This window comes from Salmo salar, chromosome ssa06 (assembly GCF_905237065.1).
Source record: "Salmo salar chromosome ssa06, Ssal_v3.1, whole genome shotgun sequence".
Lineage (NCBI taxonomy): Eukaryota > Metazoa > Chordata > Actinopteri > Salmoniformes > Salmonidae > Salmo > Salmo salar.
The window spans coordinates 69,868,229-69,878,787 of record NC_059447.1 but is presented as its reverse complement, the minus strand read 5'-3'; the positions used below and the strand labels follow the sequence as shown (position 1 = coordinate 69,878,787).

The window sequence follows — 10,559 nt, the reverse complement described above, 5'->3', positions numbered from 1 at the left end:
GTGGATAAATTTCTAGAAATGCACCTGAACCTACTTCTACATGCGCCCGATAGAGGGCGGCATTGCGTTGTAGCTGGGGCAGGCAGGGTCCTGAGCGGCCCATTTACTTCATTATGGGCCCGTTATATGTCTCATTTCACTATGGCTATGGGTATTGCTTTTTAACACAATTTAGGCCTATATAGTATATCAATCTGCTGTTCTAATCCACAAGATTATGTTACAATGAATTAGCAGGTTAAAGACAAATCATCTGTGTGTGCAACACAACTTTCTGCACAAACCAGTCTGACTACATCTTTAAGGGCAACGTGCCAGCAGTCCAATGGAATGTACACCCATTCAAGCACATACCTTGTGTTGACAACATAGCAGCAAGTGACAGATTTCATTCTACCATGACTGCAACAAAGAACAACGGCAACTACCACCTGAGAGACAACAATGAAGCCCAAATCTCTCGTATTGAGGTTATTTGATAATACTGAGTCCTTAAGTGTGAGGCAAGTGGAGAAAGGAGCCAGGTATCACCGACAAGTAGACTGTTCAGACCAACATGAGACCCCCGCACCAAATTATACCCGCGGTCCCCAGGTAGAGGATGGGGGGAGAAAGAAAGAGAAGTGCGCCACTGAGATCCATTTCACCTTTTTACCGGAGAGGTACGAGCCCCTAGTCGAAGAGGATGAAGGAAGGCAAAGAGCGAAAGAAGAAAAGAAAAACAAAAAGAAACAAAAATACAAGAAAGTCAAGAAGGTAGTTTTTGTGAAAAACATTACTGCTGCATTTATCTTTCTGTGCTATTATGTATATCAAAAATAGGTATTGATTTTTCCCCCTTCAATTATTAACTTTAACCAATGTTTGTTTCAATGGTCATTTATCCTTAACTAACCATTTTGATGCACATAACCTTTGAAAATCAAATGCATTCTGTTTTGTTATAATTACACTGTTATAACAACCTTCAGTTGTTCATAATCATAACATGTTTCTATTGTCAATAGGAAAAAGACAGTAATATCAGTTACATTTTCAGATACATTCCACTATAGAATTCCCTGCAGTGTATAATTTCTAACACAGTATGTAATAGTTGTGCATAATATGGGTAAGTTCAAGGCAATATCATAATCAATATCATTATCATGATACAATTATCACAATATGGCATCAGGCCATCAAACCTGCATCAAATTGCCTGATATTCATCATATGACAGAATGATGTCAAATCAATAATAAGAATCACAAACCATAGAGCTCGAAAGATTATTGTGAAATAGGACTACAATATAGAGGCTTTTCATGAAAGAAATCGGAATTACGAACCAATCTTTTGTGATTGACTTTTTTATTTATTTTTTAACACGAAATGAAAGTCATGGTGCAGTTCTTTGACTTAAAAATATTTCCTGTCAAGAAACTCAAGTTTACTAATATAGCTCTTGAAACCATTTCCATATAAATAGTGTTTGTGGTTTCACTGTTGTTGTGGCTGTAGTTGTCACGCCCTGACCTGAGAGAGGCGTTTTTCTCTGTTTGGTTAGGTCAGGGTGTGACATGGGGTGGGCATTCTATGTGTTGTATGTCTATGTTGTTTTTTCTTTGATCGGCCTAGTATGGTTTCCAATCAGAGGCAGCTGTCTATCGTTGTCTCTGATTGGGAATCATACTTAGGCAGCCCTTTTTCCCTCCTTCTGTGTGGGATCTTGTTTTTGTATTGCTGTAAGTAGCCCGCAAGACTTTTCGTTCGTTGTGTTGTTTATTGTTTAGTTTTTTGCTGGTTCACCGTCAAATAAAATATGATGAACCCAACACACGCTGCGCCTTGGTCTACCTTTAACGACGAACGTTACAGAAGATCCCACCACAAGAGGACCAAGCAGCATGATCAGGAGTGGACCTGGGAGGACATCCGGAACGGCAAGGGATCCTGGACGTGGGAGGAGATCCAAGCTGGATAGGATCGCCTCCCATGGGAACAGGTGGAGGCAGTGAGAGCAGAGCGGCAACGAGAAGAGTAACTAGCACGGCAACGACGGAAGCACGAGAGGCAGCCCCCCCAAAAACATGTTTTGGGGGGGCACACAGGGAGATTGGCAGAGTCATGGTGGAGACCTGAGCCAACTCCCCGTGCTTACCGTGGGGAGAATAGGACTGGTCAGGCACCGGGTTATGCGGTAATGCGCATGGTGTCTCCAGTGCGCAGCCACAGCCCGGTGCACTCTGTGCAGGCTCCCCGCAGTGGCCGTGCTAGAGTTGGCATTCAGCCAGGAAGGATTGTGCCAGCTCAGCGTTCCTGGTCTCCGGTGCGTCTCTTCGGCCCAGGTTATCCTGCGCCTGCTCTACGCACGGTACCCCCAGTTCGCCAGCACAAACCAGTGCGACCTGTTCCAACGATCCGCGCTTTCCGGGCTACGGGGGGTATCCAGCCAGGACGGGTTGTGCCAGTCATAAGCTCCAGACCTCCAGTGCGCCTCCAAGGCCCAGTATATCCTGCGCCAGTTCTACGCACTGTGTCGCCAGTGCGCCTGCACAGCCCAGTTCGTCCTGTGCCAGCGACCCGCACTTGCCGGACTAAAGTAAGCATCCAGCCAGGACGGGTTGTGCCAGCCATAAGCTCCAGACCTCCAGTGCGCCTCCACGGCCCAGTATACCCTGTGCCTGCTCTGCGCACCGGGCCTCCAGCAACGTTCCCCAGTCCGGAGCCTCCAGCGACGTTCCCTAGTCCGGTGAGACCTGTTCCGGCTCCATGTAAGAAGCCTCCAGTGATGATCCATGGTCCGAAGCCTCCAGTGATGATCCATGGCACGAAGCCTCCAGTGATGATCCATGGCCCGGAGCCTGTAGTGATGATCCATGGCACGAAGCCTCCAGTGATAATCCATGGCCTGGAGCCTCCTGTGATAATCCATGGCAAGAAGCCTGTAGGGATGATCCATGGCCCGAAGCCTGTAGGGATGATCCATGGCACAAAGCCTCCAGTGATAATCCATGGCGCGGAGCCTGCAGTGATGATCCATGGCATGGAGCCTGCAGCGACGGTCCCCAGTCCGGAACCTCCTGAGACGGCCCACAGTCCGGAACCTCCTGAGACGGCCCACAGTCCGGAACCTCCTGAGACGGCCCACAGTCCGGAACCTCCTGAGACGGCCCACAGTCCGGAACCTCCTGAGACGGCCCACAGTCCGGAACCTTCTGAGACGGCCCACAGTCCGGAACCTCCTGAGACGGCCCACAGTCCGGAACCTTCTGAGACGGCCCACAGTCCGGAACCTCCTAAGACGGCTCACAGTCCGGAACCTCCTGAGACGGCCCACAGTCCGGAACCTCCTGAGACGTTCCCCAGTCCTGAGTCTTCAGCAGCGGTCCGCAGCCCGGAGTCTTCAGCGGCGGTCCACAGCCCGGAGTCTTCAGCGGCGGTCCGCAGTCCGGAGTCTCCAGTGGCGGTTTGCAGTCCAGAACTTCCGGCGATGATCTGGGGTCCGGTTCATCCAGCGACGATCCACGGTTCAGAGCTTCCGGCGATGATCCACGGTCTGGTTCCTCCGGCGACACAAAAGCGGAGGGATCAGCGGGCGGAGTGGGGGCTATGCCCCGAACCGGAGCCACCACCATGAGTAGATGCCCACCCAGACCCTCCCCTATAGGTTCAGGTTTGCGGCCAGGAGTCCGCACATTTGGGGGGGGGTACTGTCACGCCCTGACCTGAGAGCCGTTTTTCTCTGTTTGGTTAGGTCAGGGTGTGACATTCGGTGGGCATTCTATGTGTTGTATGTCTATGTTGTTTTTTCTTTGATTGCCTAGTATGGTTTCCAATCAGAGGCAGCTGTCTATCGTTGTCTCTGATTGGGAATCATACTTAGGCAGCCCGTTTTCCCTCCTTCTGTGTGGGATCTTGTTTTTGTATTGCTGTAAGTAGCCCGCAAGACTTTTCGTTCGTTGTGTTGTTTATTGTTTTGTTTTTTGCTGGTTCACCGTCAAATAAAATATGATGAACCCAACACTCGCTGCGCCTTGGTCTACCTTTAACGACGAACGTTACAGTAGTAGATTCTAAATCAAATCAAATCAAGCTTTATTTATACATCACATTTCAGACAGGGATTGCAACGCAATACGCTTTACAGGGAAAAAAACTAAAAACTATGACAATAAAAGCTGAAATATTTACTACACAGCAAACATAAGATAAACAAAAGAATGACACAAACTGAACAACTAAAAAGCACCCTAAGGAAAAGCAAAGATAAAGAGATATTTTTTAAAATCTCTGAAATATTTCCACAGTTTCGGCCCCCCTCAGGTTCTCTGGCAGGCTATTCCAGAGGCTGGGGGCATAATAACTAAAGGTTGTCTCTCCATGCCTCTTGGTCCTAGGCTTCGGGATAGTTAAAAGGCCAGTGCCAGAGGACCTGAGGGACCTACTTGGTACATAACTTAAAAGCGTGTCTGACATGTATTGGGGTGCACAATCGTGGATTGATAAAAAAATCAATAGAAGAATCTTAAAATTAATTCTAAAACTCAGAGACCTTAAAACCGGTGTAATGTGTGCTCTCCATCTGGTCTTGGTCAGTACCCGTGCTGCAGCATTCTGTATGTTTTGCAGCCGACTAATGGCTTTCTTGGTTAGACCAGACAGGAGAGCATTACAGTAGTCAAGCCTGCTTGTAATAAAAACATGGATGAGTCTCTCTGTATCAGCCTGAGAGAGAAATGGCCGCACCTTGGCAATGTTCCTCAGGTGGTAAAAAGCTATTTTGGTCACATTCCTAATCTGTGATTGAAAATGTAGTTAAAAATAAAACAACACCTATGTTTTTTACCTGGTGTTTTATCTTTATTGCCTGTGAATTAAAGTATGCTGCAGCATAGCCTCTCCAAGGTAAGCAGGCCAACACTCCCTCTGGGTTGTCTATTCTGCACTATCCCATGGTCTGAGGCTCAGACATTCACTGGTCAATTACAAAGCCAAGACTAAGCCTCATTGAATCACTAAAAAGCTCTGATCCAGCTAGATCCCTAAAGCTTCAAGGTAGTTTCACCTCTCAACACTCTGATGTGTTGCTACAGTATAAGCATTAGAGATTGTCAACGAATGTTGTGACAAACACTGCCAAAGAGTCATTGAACCCTCATCACGTCACCTGGCCCTGAAAGGATTCTCTGTCACGCTCTGACTTAGGAGAGCTGTGTTTTCTCTGTTTAGCTAGGCCAGGGTGTGATTGGTGGGTGCGCATTCTATGTTCGGTTTTCTATGTTTTGGCCGGGTATGGTTTCCAATCAGAGGCAGGTGTCTATCGTTGTCTCTGATTGGAAGCCATACTTAGGCAGCCTGTTTTTCCTTTGTGTTTTGTGGGTAGTTATTTTCCGTTTAGTTGTAAAGTACCTGACGGAACTGTCTGCTGTCATTTTTTGGTTTAATTTGTAAGTGTTCATTCTTCTTTCATTAAAACTACAAGATGAACATATTCCACGCTGCACCTTGGTCTACTCATTTTGACGCCTGTGACAGAACTACCCACCACAAGAAGACCAAGCAGCGTGCACTCTCCAGGAGGAGGAGCGGGACCAAGCAGTATGGCTCAGTGGAGTGGACCTGGGAGGAGATCCTAGATGGGGCAGGATCCTGGACAAGGCCTGGGGAGTATCGCCGTCCGCAATGGGAGATCGAGGCAGCGAAGGCGGAACGATGATACTGGGAGGAACTTCTAGGCAAGCAACAGGAGGCCGAGAGACAACGGCAAGAACATTTTTGGTGGGGGCACACGGGTAGATTGGCAAAGGCGGGTTTAAGACCTGAGCCAACTCCCCGTGCTTACCGTGGGGAGCGAGTGACCGAGCAAGCAACGGGTTCTGCGGTGATACGCACTGTGTCGCCAGTGCGTACTCACAGCCCGGTGCGCTCGGTGCAAGCTCCTCACCGTTGCCGTGCTAGAGTTGGCCGGCAGCCAGGAAGAAGTGCGCCGGCTCAGCGTATCTGGCCTCCAGTGCTTCTCTACGGCCCGGGTAATCCTGCACCTGCTCTGCGCACGGTCTCTCTCATTCACCAGCACAGCCCAGTTCGTCCTGTACCAGCGCTCTGCCCTTGCCGGGCTATAGTCAACATCGAGCCAGGACGGGTTGTGCCAGCCCTAAGCGCCAGACCTCCAGTGCGCCTCCAAGGCCCAGTGTACCCTGTGCCTGCTCCGCGCACTCTCCCTCCAGTGCGCCACCATAGCCCAGTACGTCCTGTGCCTGCTCCTTGCACTCTTCCTCCAGTACGCCTCTATAGCCCAGTACGGCCGGTGCCTGCTTTGAGAACACGGTCCTCAGTGTGTCTCCCCAGTCTGGTGAGACCGGTTCCAGCTCCCCGTAGGAAGCCTCCAGTGATGATCCATGGTCCAAAGCCTCCAGTGATAATCTATGGCATGAAGCCTCCAGTGATGATCCATGGCCCGGAGCCTGTAGTGATAATCCATGGCACGAAGCCTCCAGTGATGATCCATGGCCCGGAGCCTGTAGGGATGATCCATGTCACGAAGCCTCCAGTGATGATCCATGGCCCGAAGCCTGTAGGGATGATCCATGGCACGAAGCCTCCAGTGATGATCCATGGCCCAGAGCCTGTAAGGATGATCCATGGCACGAAGCCTCCAGTGATGATCCATGGCCCGGAGCCTACAGTGATGATCCATGGCACAAAGCCTTCAGTGATGATCCATGGCGCAGAACCAGTAGTGATGATCCATGGCGAGGAACCAGTAGCGATGATCCATGGCACGGAGCCTGCAGCGAAGGTCCCCGGTCCGGAACCTACAGAGACGCTCTCCAGTCCGGAGCCTCCAGCAACGCTCCCCAGTCCGGAGCCTCCAGCGACGCCCTCCAGTCCGGAGCCTCCAGCGACGCCCTCCAGTCCGGAGCCTCCAGCGACGGTCTGCAGCCCGGAGCCTCCAGCGGCGGCCTGCAGCCCGGAGTCTTCAGCGGTGGGCGGCAGTTCAGAGCCTCCGGCGCTGATCCACGGTCTGGTTCCTCCGGCAACACAGATGCGGGGGGATCAGCGGGCGGTGTGGGGGCTACGCCCCAAACCAGAGCCGCCGCCAAGTATAGATGACCACCCGGACCCTCCCCAATAGGTTCAGGTTTGCGGCCGGGAGTCCGCACCTTTGGGGGGGGGGGTACTGTCACGCTCTGACCTAGGAGAGCTGTGTTTTCTCTGTTTAGCTAGGCCAGGGTGTGATAGGTGGGTGGGCATTCTATGTTCCGTTTTCTATGTTATGGCCGGGTATGGTTTCCAATCAGAGGCAGGTGTCTATCGTTGTCTCTGGAAGCCATACTTAGGCAGCCTGTTTTTCCTTTGTGTTTTGTGGGTAGTTATTTTCCGTTTAGTTGTAAAGTACCTGACGGAACTGTCTGCTGTAATTTTTTTGGTTTCATTTGTAAGTGTTCATTCTTCTTTCATTAAAACTACAAGATGAACATATTCCATGCTGCACCTTGGTCTACTCATTTTGACGCCTGTGACATTCTCTGTCATTGTGGTGAGGGATTATCAACTTCATTTGGAAGCGTCATGGATATGGGTAGCCTGTTGGCTATTAATAACAATAACAAACCCCAAACAAAGTACAATAATAATAACCAAATGTAGGGCTGACTAAATGCCATCAATCAGTTGGAAGGACCATAACAAACCCTATTCAAAGCACAGGAATAATTAAATGGAGTGTTACTATGGTGCAGTAAGTGACCATAATCCTACATTTGGTTATTCCTGTACTTTGGATGGGGTGTGTTATGGTCCTTCCAACTGATTGATGGCAGTTAGTCACATGTCATTTCTTCCTTATCTGTCTTGGCTTTGTTTAGAAAGTTCATATTTTACCACTCACACACGTGCTGTGGTGTGTGTTGTGTATAAGGTTATAATAACTGGGAAAGGGTCTACCAATCTGCCAGTCAGTTATATTGATTGCTGTCAAGCTTCCTTATTTATAAACAGTATATGGACACTACCTGTTAAAATGTCTATGAATAACCACAAAGATAAAGTAATTTATGATTTTATTGACTGGGCTTTAAATCATGTTGGATCTAGGTAGTAAAATGTGAGGAGGCCTGAGTGTAAGACAACTTCTTGGAAACAAGTAAACCATAAAAGGGTGATTGCCTTCTATAAATAACAAGATAATCGAATCACGTTAAAAATCCCATTGCCGCTACATGCCTCCATGAATTCACTGTAAACATAACCATCTAATATCAATGCTACAGTTGCTACAGGTCTGCAGGTGACAGGGGTGTTTGGACGTTTTATTGGCGGCCTTGATAGTGATACATTTTAAGACTACAGGTTGGGAAATGTTTTGGTGTTTTTGAACATCCCCTGATGCAGCCAGTTCAGACACTCTGGGATAGTGCCAGCTGGCCAGCCCTTTCCTGAACACTAAACATTGAACCCTATTGTTCGACACAGGGATCACTGCTTATTTTAGTTAGACAAATAAAAAGGACGCAGTGATTTCCCCCCTGCTGTGCTGGGCGCCCATTGTCTGAGTATGGAGCAGATTGGTTCGGTCTGAGCATGTGTTTAATAACGTAATCCCTTATTCTTGACCTAGTTCTGTCCTCAAGGTCTGTTGATGAGTTGTAAAATCATCCTCACACTTACAGCAGCCTACTGTATGTTCCATCTGCAGATAGGATGAGTCATTTAATGATGATTAGGTTTGTATTGCTGATGATGGTTGTTAATTGATAATCAGTTTATTGACTTTGCTCTCTGTGTGTGTACTCTGTCTTTCAGAATGTCGGCAAGGCCCTTCGCTACAGCTGGAAGTGTTTGATGCTTGGTCTTCACAGTATGGCAGCAGGCTATTCCACCCCACTCACTGCCGCTGCTACCCTCGTTCCAGAGTTTCATGCGGGCAGGGACAGGGGCTGAGAGGACCAATCACATTGATCTGTAATCTTTCTTAATGTTCACTGACTCTATCGCTGTGGCCCCAGGGTCTCAAAATAAACCAGCGCTGAAAACCCTCAATTGAGAGATTTCTCTACATTATGAAATTATAGAATTTCAATATCCTGTTGTAGAATAATGATAAAAAGACATTGATTCTTATTGCAAGGATTTGCACGTTTATAAGACGTAATAAACTGTTTATATTTTTTATAGTTACTTAATAGGAACTTTGTAAGAAGCACATTGATGCATTTGTAATTACATTTATGTGACAGAATGTTGACATGATTAGGAAATATATCTGTCAGACGTTTTATACTTTTACAATGACTTCAACATTGAAATTTATGGGATATTTTGTATATTTGTAAACTCTTTAATTACAGCATTTCACAGTTACTTACTGCACAATTATTCATTATTTTCTCAAATATACATTGCGCCTTTTTCAACTCTAAAGAATTTCTGTAACATGCAACCATCACCTTGTGTAAAGCCTGTTAAAGAGACAGCGAGAGAGAAAAGGAACATTGTGCGGCACAAACAGAATGTGTGTTTGCTCTATGGCGTCAGATGAAGTGAATCGGGACCGGACAGGAGCTTGTTAACAAAGGGATTTAGATAGAGACAGGAAAGAATTAGCGGGGTTGGGGTGGAAAGGGGAACCAGAACAGGAAAGCAAACTGAATCAAGGCTTGAGGGCCTCTTCCTGCACACTGGGGACAGTCTGTCTTTTGTCCCAGCCAGTCAACAGAAGCAGGGGCATGGCACAACCCCAGTGGATTTACAGCAGAATAATATATTTTCAGAATATCTTCTGAATGTAATATGATAGAAAGAAACATGTATGTTTGTATGATAAAGAAAGCTGACAGAAAGAAACATGTATGTTTGTATGATAAAGAAAGCTGACAGAAAGAAACATGTATGTTTGTATGATAAAGAAAGCTGACAGAGAGAAGTTATATCTTCATGTGCAAATAGACAGATGGATTGTGAATAAAATGTCAGTGATATGCTACCAAAGAATACACACTACATCTCTCTATTGCCTATATCTGTCTTTGAAAGTCCGTTTCTATGTGAATAAATACAATTTAAACTTATGACTGAGGCTGCTATGTGCTGTATTATAGCTCTACTGTAGAGTATGTCTGTGTTTTTTTGCAGTATATATTGTGGCAAACCTCTTCAAAGTTAGGAGCGTTTGTCACAAATTAAGTGGGAAACTGTCACCAAAGTCAGCCCAGAATGAAAGTTATTTCGCTGTCCTGGTCCACCCAGGCCGCAGGTAAGGTCAAGGATAGCAGGGTTCGGTACACAAATCTGGTTCTCGGTAGGTCCAGGTCTAAACGCCAACAGGTAAGTCCAAAACAGTCCAGCTCGTACACGGTAAATCCAGCCAATGTAGATTGTCTCTTTCTCTATGGTTCATAGATCCTTCCCGCCCTCTCTCTCTCTTCCTGGGTCGGCTCCACCTTCTGAGGGTTCCCCTTGCTTCTGGGAATTGTAGTTTTGGCAGTCGGCCATTTTGTGATCTGTAGTTCTGATCGGGGTGGCCATTTTAGTGATCGGGCAGAGCCCGTTTATTAGTTCTGCCCTCACATATC

The 10,559-nt window shown here is 47.3% G+C and overlaps 1 non-coding gene across 1 annotated transcript; it reads left to right on the top strand.

Moving 5' to 3' along the window:
• The first annotated feature begins 136 nt into the window (after positions 1-136).
• si:dkey-126g1.9 (uncharacterized) lies at positions 137-10,055 on the top strand. Its single transcript, XR_006770310.1, has 2 exons — positions 137-756; positions 8,791-10,055. It is a non-coding gene; the product is annotated as an uncharacterized si:dkey-126g1.9 (transcript).
• Positions 10,056-10,559: the final 504 nt, after the last annotated feature.